Source organism: Macrotis lagotis, chromosome 1, assembly GCF_037893015.1.
Source record: "Macrotis lagotis isolate mMagLag1 chromosome 1, bilby.v1.9.chrom.fasta, whole genome shotgun sequence".
Taxonomy (NCBI): Eukaryota; Metazoa; Chordata; class Mammalia; order Peramelemorphia; family Peramelidae; genus Macrotis; species Macrotis lagotis.
The window spans coordinates 708806563-708820375 of record NC_133658.1 but is presented as its reverse complement, the minus strand read 5'-3'; the positions used below and the strand labels follow the sequence as shown (position 1 = coordinate 708820375).

The 13813-nt window shown below is 33.8% G+C and overlaps 1 protein-coding gene across 2 annotated transcripts in view; it reads right to left on the bottom strand.

The window, feature by feature from the left end:
* CCDC148 (coiled-coil domain containing 148) overlaps positions 1-13813 on the bottom strand; it is a 323980-nt gene that overhangs the window by 107225 nt on the left and 202942 nt on the right. The window lies entirely within an intron of this gene.

The following is a 13813-nucleotide window of genomic DNA, read 5'->3' as shown; positions in this document are numbered from 1 at the left end:
AGCAGTGACTTCCAGGAATCTCAGCCCATGGACAGAAAGGGGGTGGGGGTTGGAAAACCAGTCAGAAAGAAATTTCATGAGATCCTTTGCTTGCTCTGCATTCAAGACTCTGTTTTATAGCATACGTGTGGTTCTAGTTCAGAATCCAGGGGTTCAGGTATGGGTCCAGGCCAAGAAAGAGGTTAAGCAGGAACAGAGACCCTGATCACAGTTCCAGAACAGACCAGAGCAGAGGCCAGGAGAGCATTGTTCACACTTCTTAGATCACAAGCTTAGATTCACAAACTTAGATCACAAACTTAGATTCACAAACTCCCATAACTAACTCTGAACACAGCAACATAAAAGCTTGGGACAGTGCTCTCTCTACCCTGGGAGAAAAATCCAACTTTAATATAAAGTTAAAATCGAAAAAAAAATAGACTGGAAACAATGAGCAAACTTAAAAAAGAACCTAATTATAGAAAGTTGCTATGGTAACAAAGAAGTTCAAACACAAACTCAGAAGATAAAGTCAACATAGCTATATACAAAGCCTCAAAGAAAAATGTGAATTATTCTTATGCCATATAAAAGATCAAAAAGAATTTCAAAAATCAAAGAAGTGGAAGAAAAAAATGAATAAAAATATTAAAATGTTGCAAGAAAAACCTAGTAGTTTAGAAAAGGAGGCACACAAAAAAATGCTGAGGAAAACTCACATCTTAAAAAACAGAATAGGTCAAATATTTTAAAAGGCACAAAAATCCACCAAAGAGAAGAAACCCTCAAAAAGCAGAATATGTCTAATGGAAAAAGAGGAACAAAAATCCACTGAAGAAAGCAGCTGAAAAAGTGGAATTGGTTAAATGAAAAAGGAGGTACAAAAGCTCACTGAGGAAAATAATTCTTTCAAAATTAGAATTGGACAAGTAGAAGACATCAAGAAACAATAAAACAAAATCAAAAGAATGAAAAATTGAAGAAAATGTGAAATATTTCATCAGAAAAACAACTGAACTGGAAAATAGATCAAGAAGAGAACATTTAAGAATTTTTGGACTATCTGAAAGCCATGATCAAAAAATAATAGCAACAAACAAATCCAGAAATCATATTTCAAGAAATTATGCAGGAAAATGGTCTGACATTCTAGAATCAGAAGATAAAAATAGATATTGAAATAATCCACTAATCACTTCCCAAAAGAGATCTCCAATATGAAATGAAAACTCCGAGGAATATTATAGCAAAATTTCAGAGCTTCCAGGCCAAGGAGAAAATATTGCAAGTGGCTAGGAAGAAATTTGAATATCATAGAGTCAAAAGACAAAATAGCCCAAGATTTTTGCAGCTACTCCATAAAGGATCAGAAGGTTTGGAATATGATAATCTAGAAGACAAAGGAACTAGGATTACAACTAAAAATCACCCACCAGTAAAGATGAGCACAATCCTTCAGGGATTAACTAAATTGTTAATGAAATTGAGGACTTTCAAGCATTTTTAATAAAAAGACCAGAGTTGAATAGAAAATCTGGCATTCAAACACAAGACTCAATAGCTGGAAAATAAGTAAATGAGAAAGAAAAATCCTTAAAATACTATAATATTAAATTTAAAATATTAAAAAGTATTTAATAAAGTTATAGTGTTTATAGTATTTACTGTATTACTTTTTAGTAAGATAATACTTGCAACTCCCAAGGACTTTTTCCCTATTCAGTTGAAAGGAGTGTACATAGACAGAGGGTACAGATGTGAATTGACTATGATAGAATGACATGAAAAAAAAAATTAAATTATGGAGTGAGAAAAAAAGGATGCCCTGGGGGAACAGGGTGGAAATCAAAATCAAGGAGACATGATTTCAAAGTCTAGAAAATCAGAAACAGTCTCAGGAAGGGAAGGACAAGGGGACTTTAAGAGGCAATCAAGCCCAGAACCCATAGCCAGGGTTTGTAAGGGAATGAAAGCAGACTAAACTGGACCCTTTACAAAATGGAGGCTCCAGGAGGGCCTTGCCAGGGGGAGTGGGGGTAGTCTTTCTTGCAGAGAGCTATTTCACTATGAACAGATCACAGAGATAATTGAATGACCTAAGGCAAAGAGGCCTTAGATACCTAGGAAAATTCTAAGATTGGAAGGTCAAGATTAGTACCAGGAAGGAAAATACTAGAGGATTGTTGAGAGGCAACCAAGTCCAGAAACCGTAACTAGTGCTGATAGTGTAGCACATGTTATAGACTGAACTTTGGATCTGTAGTCCCTGATTATCTAGCCACACTGTTACTAGCTGTGAGCATGGGATGGTAAGAGGATTCCTGGGGAAAGACAAAGCAACTGGCCTTAAGTCTTTAGAACACAGCAAAAATGAGGCAGACTGAATTTAGGTCATTAGCCCAAGGTCACATAGTGTCTGGGATCAAATTGAAACTCAGTTCTTTCTGATCCCAGGACCCCTCTATTCAACTGCCTAAAAAAAAAAAAACAGTCCCAGGGATTTTTGAGATATACCAAAAGCTACAAAAGTATTAAGTTCAGAGGATGTGATGCCTGGTCCTGTAACTCTAGTCAGTCACTGAATCACTCACACTCAGGATTCACCTTCTTATGCTGCAGTTCTCTCTCCATGCATCAAATCACACAGTCACTCTCTTCTTCTTTGCTGCACATAACCCAGAAATCATTCTCACCACAAAATCATTTATTCTTCCATTCTCTAATTTTCTTCCACAAACCAGCCAGAATTATCTCTAATCAACAGTTGCTTTCTTTCCATGCATCATCCTTCAAGCTGGCTTCACATCCTCCACTAAACACCATTCACCCTGAAGCTACATTCTGATGCTCCTAAATTGCAAGCAACTGCATCTCCCAGGAGCAATGAGGGCACACAAGCACTGATCTCTTTTCCCCTTCCCCCAGCTCTTCCAGTTCTTGGAATTATATGTACATTGCTCCTTTCCCAAGCAACTGCTATTTGTAGAAGCTCTAAGCTAGGAGGTTTTTCTACATTATTTTTTGCATATACATATATATATATAATATTACTATGCAAATGGATTCTTGGATGCAGTTTTAATATACCTTTGTCAATTTTAGGGTCTGTTTTCACTGATAGCTTCAAAAAAGCACAAAAAAGCACAAAAAAAGCACAAAAGTACAATTCAAATGACAGTAATGACTATTGAGTAAATATTGAAATCATAAGTAATATGTAATGGTAAATTTGTTATATTACCTATTACTGTTATTTACAATATATGTGATAACTTATATTGGTCCTTGACCAAAGGTAACAAAATTCTAATCTGACCTGAAATTCCTCCCTATCCTTGAATGTCATAATTTATTCTGCTTTCCTGTAGATTTAAATGGTTTCTCAGTTTTCTCCTTTCTTTTTGCTTTCATACTCTCTCCCTAATTTGGACCTTATCCCTCAGTCCTGGATGATTGCAATAGTCTTCTAGTTAGACTACCTTTTTCCTACAATACCTTCTCTTCCAAAGCTATCCCTTGTTTCACAGTCATTTTTCTCCTGCTCAAGAACAAACAATAGATTCTTCTTACTCTATGGAACTGAGGCCAAATTATTGTGCTTAATTTTCAGGGTTCTCTATAATATGGACCCATCTTATGTAGCTAGTATTATTTCTACTTCTACTCTCCAATTTGAAAACTGCTCAAATCATCTAAGTCTATTCAGAATCCTTCACACAGATCAGGTTCATTCTGCTCATCTATTTTCTATCCATTTGTACTAACCTTAATCTTCCATTCTTTTACATAAATTGTACTCATTCCTTAAGGCCTTGTTCAAAGCCCACCTCCTCCATAAAGTTTTCTCAGCCCACATTGATTTCTGTTCCCTGAAACAGTATTTCAGTACTGCACAAATTAGCAACTTCTTTAATTTGCTCATATGTGGGTTTGGCTATTGAATTAGAAAACAAACTCTTTTGAACCAGGACCATGGCAATATTAATTTTGTGTTCCTTATGATATATATCACTTTAATAATTATTTCAAATCTAATTTTTTTAAATATTCAACTGAGATATAGGTGTGTTTTAAAAGAATTTCCTAATTAATTATTTTCAAAAATTTGAAGCATAGGACAAGAAAAATAATATTTTTTTGCAAGGCAAATGGGGTTAAGTGGCTTGCCCAAGGCCACACAGCTAGGTAATTATTAAGTCTCTGAGAGCGGATTTGAACCCAGGTACTCCTGACTCCAAGGCCAGTGCTTTATCCACTACACCACCTAGCTGCCCTCAAGAAAAATAATATTTAACAAGAAAAAAGATAAAGACAAAAAAGATGAATTTAGTTTTTGTGGATATCATTTAAAATGATCATTTTAAATGAATGAAAAATAATCAATAGGAGAACTCTCCTCATATATATATATATTTATTTAAATTTGCATCTATGACTAAAATTGTCTATTAATATAATGTTATGGGGAACAAAAATGGATAAAGTATATGCTCATATTATTTATGTTAGACCCGAGAGTAAACCTTCCCCCAAATTTACTCACCCCTTTTCAAAAAGTTTCTTCTGTTTCTTTCCCAGCTTATTTTTGAGTTTTCAGTTACAATCAAACATTGCAACTTAAGTAAAATTTTCTTTGGGATACTAGGAAGAGTAGCTCTATCTCTAAATAGCATTGCTTGAGGAAGGAGAGTTACATCAATGTTTTCTTTCAATAATCCTAAATCATTTCCCCCTTTAATGCAAAAAGTAAGATAGTGGCAGAATTTCTAGGTAACCTTGTCTCAAGCATGAACTGATGAGACCTCTATTTAGCCAGAAAAAGATGATCAGATTATGCTTCCTTAAAATGTATTTATGTATAGTAACTTTAGGGGGAAATGATCAATAAACTGTTATCTCTAAAATAAAGTATTGAGCTAGAGATAAAGTTGAGAACTCAATACCTAGCTTTAGGAAGCTGGAAAACAGAAATAAGTGTAACTAGCAGCACCTCTAATGCTACTCTTTGTGTGGAAGATATGTGATACAAAATATGGAAGAGATGTAATGGCTTGTAAGGGAAGTTCATTGCATGTGTAGATATTCTTTAACTGGTTCTAGTCAGCTTAAGTACATGGAGAATTTGAAGATCTTTGGAAGTTTTCAAAATGAACTAATAAACAAGGGTCTGTCATTTTTCTCTTTGTCAACATTCACGTTGGCTAGCCTTCTCTTGGTTTAAGTCCTTTAATGAGTCTTTTCTCCCCTTTGAGACAATGTGGCTCCATGATATGGGTCATGGTCCTTGACCTCTGAAATTGTCCTTTTCTATTTCAGGTAAAGGGATCTGAGAGTAGACACCCTGGTGTTCTTACATGTGGATTTCCTGACATTCAAGCTTCCCAGAGTTCCATGGTCCAGCATCTCGGGGGTCTCAGAATCCTAGGGTGTGGGCATTATTATTATTATTAGTCCTATATTGCTGTACCACAGAGATAGGAGTACTTTCAAGAGTGACTTCAGACCCAACAAGTGGTAGCTGAGACAAGAACTCATTCAGTAGTGATGCCACCTTTAGACATTAACCTGGTGGGACAAAATAGTATGCCAGAACTGATCTAAATTTACAAGATTATTTAAATTGATAGAAAAATTTAAACTATTAATATATATATATGTATATATATATATATAGTCTTACTTCATAATTAAGTCTTTCTATTGTAGAATTATATCCTAGCCTAATGCAGTGTGGTATTCTTGACGATTAAAAAGGAATTCAGTAAGGGGTGGCTAGGTGGCACAGTAGATAGAGCACCGGCCCTGGAGTCAGGAGTACTGAGTTCAAATCTGACCTCAGACACTTAATAATTACTTAGCTGTGTGGCCTTGGGCAAGTCACTTAACCCCATTACCTTGCAAAAACTAAAAAAAAAAAAACCAAAATGAATTCAGTAGAACCAAAGCAATATGGAGCTTCTCTGCTGGTTGCATACTGCACAATGTATAAATGAAAATTCTAGTGGAAAAAAGTACTGTTTACCATATAGATCTCACAGAGGAGGTTAAGGGTTTTGTCTTGGGCCCATGTGGAGAGAATGACAAAATGAGTATGGTACTTTAGAGTTACCTAAGAATAAGAAAACTGGCAGGTAGGCAAAGGAATCAATATAAGTGGTACAGTCTTGTGAACATAATTTTCCAAGAAAATCATAAATAGAAGAAAGATTATCTCTTTTATTAAAAGGGATATATATTAATTAGGAAATAATGAACAAATCACAAGGATGTTTATTTAATGATAATAATAAAATCTTTCAATCATTAACACATAAAAAAGATTATAAGATGTTATTCACTTTGCTCATTAATTAACTAATATTTATTAAACTTCTACTATATATTAGGCATTGTACTAAATGTTCAGAATATCGAGACAAAAAAATGAGAGAGTTCCATTTTCTGAGGTAATATATCTCAACTTTTACTGATAAACTAGGTCCCTAGAGCATGGCTACTACATCCTCTCAGTTTTCTAGGACTGGCCCTGATGGATTTGAGGGTTTCGTGTTTATATATTACTATGTATTTCACAATTTGACAATATTAACCACAATTTCAGTAATTAAGTGACTGGTTAAGTCATTGTGGAAAAAATGAAGTAGAAGATTATTTTAACCATTAACTGACTGTGTGATTTTGAGGTTGTTACATAATCTCTCTAAGGCTTAATTTCCTTATCTGTAAGAGTAAGGATCAGATTAGGTCATTTCCAATATCTGTCTAGCTCTAAAAATACTAAAATATATTTTTTTTACAAAATGCATTCACCTCGTGAATATAATTTATTTTATCAAGTACTAATTTTATTTTTCCTAGATGGAAAAAATTATGATGAGAAATAATTTTTAGTGATTTAGATCAGTGTTTTAGTTGGTATTTTAAATGACATTAACTATTTCACCTGCAGGGAAGGAACAGATATCTGATTATATCTGAAATGATTTTATGAAAGGCTAAGTTTATTTTAAGGGCAGCTAGGTGGTACAGTGGTTAGAGCTCCAGACTTGAAATCAGAAAGACTCATCTTTGTCAGTTCAAATCTGGCCTCAGATACTTCCTATCAGACTAGCTACGTGACTCTAGGCAAGTCAACTTATTTGCCTCAGTACCTCATCAGTAAAATGAATTGCAGAAGGAAATGACAAACCATTCCAGTATCTTTTGCCAGAAAAACCCCAAATATGTCACAAAATCTTGGACATAACTGAAATCACTGAAAAACAGCCATAACAAGTTTATGCTAACTATTAAAGACACCTGATTTGTCTGTCACAAGTTAAATCTTTAGTTTGGTCAGTATTCTTTCATTTTTAAATCACTGATTACTATCTCCATAAACTTAAAAAAATCCACAACAACTGTTTTTATTCATTAGCCTCACATAGGTCACAATTATATAACGTAATGAACAATCATTCATAAATAACTTAATTTTCCTTCCTTTAATTTTCCTATGAACCAATATCTAGGGATTTGCATATGCATATTTGGTGACCTCAATTATAAACTGCTTAAGGTCAAGGACTTTGCCTTCTATTTCTCTGCTGATCATACTTTGTGAGTCACCAGAAAAGACCTACTAGCTTTGCAAATAAATGTAATATCTTAACCTACACAACAAATTATTGAGTGGAGTGGCCTAATTTTAATTACTTTGTGCACACTTCTACTGATAAATTTAATCTTTTTGCATTTCAGAATAAATATGTAGGAGTTATGGAAGAACTTAGCTGTCACAATAATGTCTGCATAATGCCAAATAAAACCCTTCATATCCTGTGTTTGAAGTTATCATTCACATTCCATTTTAAAGAAGTTTATTTTATAGAACTCTAGCAGAGACAATGTAAAATAGAACATAGTTTACAGAGCAATTTTGGAAAGGCCTCTGAAATCAATTGGGAGCTCAGTTATTATTAATAATGAATATCAGTCATAGGCTAATAGTAAAATAAAAAGGACTAAATGTGATAAAATTGCTTCTGTACTGTAATATCCCTCAATTGCACCAGAACTGGGCTTGTTATTTGCACATGGCCAAATTTTCCTGCAACAACATGATGCATTCAGTATTTGGTTGCTCCTTATTCTAGGTTCCCTCCTTATATTTTTCTGATAGATGTTTCAGAGAAGCAGAAGCTGCTTTACCTTGATACCATGGGAATAATACTCAAAAATAGGACACTATGTAATATAACAATCATAGAATTACAAAATGGAAGAGATCTTAAAAGCCATTGAGTACAAATCACTCATTTTACAGATGAGGAAACTGAGGTACAGAAAGCAAGGGACTTGTCCAGGGTCACAACTAGGTCTGAGGCAGGATTTGAACTTGGATCCTCTTGCCTCCAAATTCAATTGTCTATCCATTACCCCACCCTCTTATGGGAAGAAACTCAGCTGAGAAAGTACTACCACTAGATCATGCTAGACCACATACCCTTACTAGAGGTCTTTTCTGGTCCTCATTGAGTATTACCACTGTCTGATGACTTATGAATGGGATCAAATAAATCCTGGGTTTGTGAAATGCACAAAGTTGGGAGATAGAATGATAAAGCCAGTATACAACTAGCTTGGGTTAAATGAAGAGTGTATAAAGGGAGAGTTAAATGAAAAAAGACTAGAAATACAGATCAGAATTAAAATCCTGTCTCTAGAATAGTGCCAATGATCACTCAAATAAATTTGTTAAAGATATGTAAGTTTGATGTCAGAAATAGGATAGATTTAGAATTGATTGAATAACTAGTCCCAAAGAATATTCACTAATAGGGGAATGTCACCTTGAAGTAAGACCTCAAGTGGAATGGTTTAAAAATATATCCTTGCCCCTATATTGTTCAATAACTTTAATGATGATTTTACTGAGAGCATACCCTGAATACCAAGTTTTCAAATATCATGAAATGGGATTAAAATAATCAAGATGCATAACAAATTGAGAAAGAACAAAAGTCTAGATCTAATGAAAAAAAATTTTTTAGAGGTAAATGTTTTACTATGAGGTTTTAAAAAATCAATTTCACAAGCACAAGACAGGGTAAACATAACTATATTCCAGTTTATGTGACAAATGTTGAAGGTTTTAGTGGTGTGAAAATCTAAAAGGAGTCCTCAATGTGACATGGCATCTAAAAAAAATGCTACCATAGGTTGCATTTAGAGGCACTATGTCTAGAACAAGGGTATAGTAGCTCTACTGTACTCTGCCTTGATAAGGGTGCTAGAGGCCATTATTATATATTAAGGATTGATTGAAGGATTTGATGATGTTTAATCTGGAGAAGATAAGATTTAAAAGGGACATAGTTATTTTCAAATAAAAATATTTTCTGAAAAAAAAACACAATCAAACAAACAAAAAACCTTCTTTTTGGAATCAGAAGGCAAAGCCAGGAGTAATGGGTGCAAAAGATAAATTTCAAATCAACACAAGGAAATGTTTTTCTCATTATTACAGTGATCCCAAATTAAAATGTTCTGTCCTAATAGTGTTCCCTCCTCTCTGTTCCTCCCAAATAGAAGCTTTCCTACAAAGGTTTAGATAGGTTCTTGTTAGTGACATTAGATATTGAAAAGGGATTCTTGATCAGATACAGATTAGACTCCATGGTCTCTAAAACCTTCAAATCTATCTATATGTCATTCTTACTATACACTACAAAATGTTTACAACTACAAGGGAAACAACCAGCTACCATATATATAGGATTGTAGAAGGAAGACATTAGGTTGTAAGAGAAACAAATGGTGTAATATAATAGCATGGAAAGAGTACAGTTCTGAAGATCAAAGGTGGATGGAAGATGTCTCCCCCAAACTACCATATATATCATAATTTTGTTCCCAATGGAAAAGGTGGCAAGGGACCTTAAGAGAAAGAAGTAATATTGGTTATTGGTTTAGGGACAAATGAAGCAATTGAAATCATAGATTGGAGACAAGTAGCAAAGCCTCCTCCCACTCCTGAAGCACTGAATGGAATATATTTAAGAGATCAAAGCTTTAATTATTACTACTGTCTGTGTTCAAAGCCAGGCTATGTTTGTGAAATTCAGCAGCATGCAGAAATCAATAGCCAAGTAAGGTTCTAGGGATTTTGCAAGATCGCTGTATTGCTACAAATCTACTTGGAAGCTTTTCTAAATCCCTCTGAATTCTAGTGCCTTCCCCCTGTTAATTCTTTTATATTTATCCTGCATATACCTTGCATGTACATATTTGTTTGCTATTCCCACCCCCCTTAGATCATAAATGTCCTGCAGAGACTGCATTTACTTTCTTTGTATTATCTGCACCTAGACAGTGTCTGGCATGTAGTAAGCACTTAATAAATGCTTATTGATTGAATGACTTCCTTAAGTTCCTATTTTTCTTTATTCTATTTCTTTATCCCTATATTTCTTTATTCTTATACTTACCCAATCTGGTATTTGCATGTGAGTATATTGTGGGAAGCAACAGTTCTCCAAATAAAATGTATTCAGGGAAAAAAAATACATCAAAGAGAGGATCAGAGGGTTGATAACATATCCCACAAGTTCAGGCAAGAGCCACATCTCTAATTGTCTTCAACTAAGTTCAATTCATCCTTTCTAGAGAAATATGTACTTTTTTCTGTACATCAGATGAAACAGTACTTTTGGGAATATTATCAAGGTAGCAATAATGAAATGTGCATTTCTCCTCCTGATAAAGAAATGTTCAGCTCTAAGTACTATCAGATGCAAAAACATTGTGTCAGATGTCACTGTATTGGTTGGTTTTAGTAAAATGTTCTTTGTTACAAGAGGTGGCTAAATAGGAGCTGAGTATTCTGCAAAAACAAAAACTCAACGATACTTTGCATCATTAAATATGATTAGTACAGACCTGATATGATTTGTGTTTGTGTATTAATTTTATAAATGTTGGTGCTTAAAATAGAGAAAGCAAAAATGTGTGTTGGTAGTTACTGATATTCTCTTTTTTTCATCTATTTTTATTTTTATTTTTCCATTTATATGTAAAAAAGTTTTAACTTTTTTTAAAATTTTGAGTTTCATATTCTTTATCTTTCTCTTTCTTGTCCCCCCCAATGAGAAGATAAGCAATTTGATACAAACAAAATATATATAGTCATGCAAAATATTTCCAGATTATGTTGACATGTTGTGAAAGAAAACCCAGACCATAAAAATGAAAAATAAAGGAGGAAAAAAAGTATGCTTCGATATGCATTTGGACCCATCAGTGCTTCCTCTGGAGATGGGCAGCATTATTTAATATAAATCATTCAGAATTGTCTTAGATCATTGCATTGCATTGCATAGCTAAGTCATTTATTCACAGTTGTCATAGTACAGTTAATATGGCAGTTATTATGTACAATGTTCTCCTGGTTTTGCTCACTTCACTTTGCAACAATTCATATGTCTTTCCAGGTTTTCTTCTGTCAGCATCCTCTCCTCCTCATTTCTTAAAGCACAATAATATTCCATTCTAATCAAATAGTACAACTTGCCTAGCTATTTTCCAATCGATAGGCATCCCTTCAGTGTTCAGTTCTTTGATACAAAAAGAACTGACATAAATAATATATAATATATGTATATATATATTCATATTTATAGTTTCATGTCCTTTTCCTTTTTAAAAAAAACAGCATTACTCTATCAACACAACTCTATCAACAAAGCATTAATTTTTCTACATCCCCTCCAACTTGTTATTTTTCTTTTCTGTTATATTAGCCAATCTGGGAGGTATGAGACATTTCTTTAAATAGTAATTTAGAGTATATTTTCCATAACACTAAAGATAGCTTTGATTTCTTCATCTGGAAACTACCTGTTTATATCCTTTGATCATTTATCAATTGGGGAATGATTTGAATTCCTACATATTTAACTCTATTCTCTATATATTTGAGAAATAAGGTCTTTATCAGAGAAATCTGCTGTTTAAAAAAATTCCCCAGTTTAATTTTGGCTGCAATGATTTTGTGCAAAAACTTTTAAATTTAATGTAATTAAAATCATTTAATTTCTATTTAATAATTCCTTCTATCTCTTGTTTGGTCATAAATACTTCTCCTATCCCTAGATCTGTCAGATAAATTATTCCATTCTTCCCCATTTTGTTAATTTTATCATTTTGTCTAAATCATCATATTGATAAATATCTAATTTTTTGCCAAACCATTTTCTCATTTTCCTAACAGTTTTTATCAAATAGTGAATTCTTTTCCCAAAAGTTTAGATCTTTGGATTTATCAAAAAATAGATTAATTTGGACATTTATTATGTATCTAACTTTTTCCATTGTTCCACTGTTCTATTTCTTAGCCTCCAACAGACTATTTTGTTAATTGCCACTTAATACTAAGTTTTGCTAATACAGTTTAAGGTCTGGTATGACTCAGTCACCTTATTTCACATTTTTTTCCATTAATTCCATTGATAGTCTTGACCTTTTGTTCTTCCAGATGTTCTTCCTGTTGTTATCATTTTTTCCAGCTCTAAAAAATAATTTTTGGTAGTTCAATTGTCATGGCACTAAATGTATAAACTAATTTAGATAATATTGTTATTTTTGTTATATTGACTTGGTCTACCCATGAGTAATTAATATATTTTTAAATGTTTAAATTGTGTTTGTTTAAATTGTGTAATTGTGTTCATCTTGTTTCTGGGTTTGTCTTGACAGGTAGACTCCCAAGTATTTTATATTGTATGCAATTATTTTATCTGTCTCCTACAGATGGGCTTTGTGGTAATATATAGAAATACCAATGATTTATGTGGCATTTATATGATTTATATTATTTTATATCCTGCAACTTAGCTAAAACTATTAATTATTCCAACTAGTTTTTTTAGTTGATTCTCCAGGATTCTCTAAGTATATGATCATATAATGCGTAAAAAGTGATAGTTTTGTGTCCACATTGTCTATTCTAAATCCTTCAATTTCTCAGTAATTTTTTTTGTTATGATGAGGTTTTTGTGATACTCCTTTATACATACTGGAAAAAACAAGTGCATGAAGATTGCCTAATGTCTAGGCTATTATATGGAGTTGCATTAAAAGAAGTCAAAAATGTTATCCATTGAGAGAAGATTTCTGGGACAGATCCAAGATGGTAGCCAAGATGGTGTCAAGATGCCACCAAGATGGTGGCAGGAAGCTAACATGTTCCCAAGAGCTTTTCCCTACCAAAGATAAATGAAGTCTCTATTCTGACATTCAAGCCAAGAAAAAGAGAAGATTCAAAGAAGTTCTCAATGGTAGACATTGTTGGATCTTCAGTGAAGATCTGTCTCTTTGGGGGGAAAGGGGAAAGTAAAATTCAGGAGGAGGAGAACAGGGAAAGCCCCAGGAGGCTCTTAGCCACAGTGCAATCCAGTTCTCGCAGAGGTCCAGGCAGCTAGATAGCAAGTCAGCAGGCAGGATCCCAACCTCCAACAAAGTCTGAACCCTGGAAACACCTGGGCAACTCAGGACTGGATTGAGAACAAACCACTGTTAAGTCAGAACCTGGGCACAAAGAAGGAAGTAAACCTCTGCAAAGGCAAGGCCCCTATGGGCCACATAGGCAACATCTTGACCATGACAAGCCAGGGATCAGACCCAAGCCCCAGCAAAAAAAAAAAAAAAAAAAAGCTTGTATCTATACTTCCTATACCCCAAGAGCAGAGCTAAAACAATACAGATGAGCAAAAAAAGCTAAAAGAATGCTCACCATCGAAAACTACTTTACAGACAAAGATGAAAACAATGCCATGGATGAAGAAATCAGTGA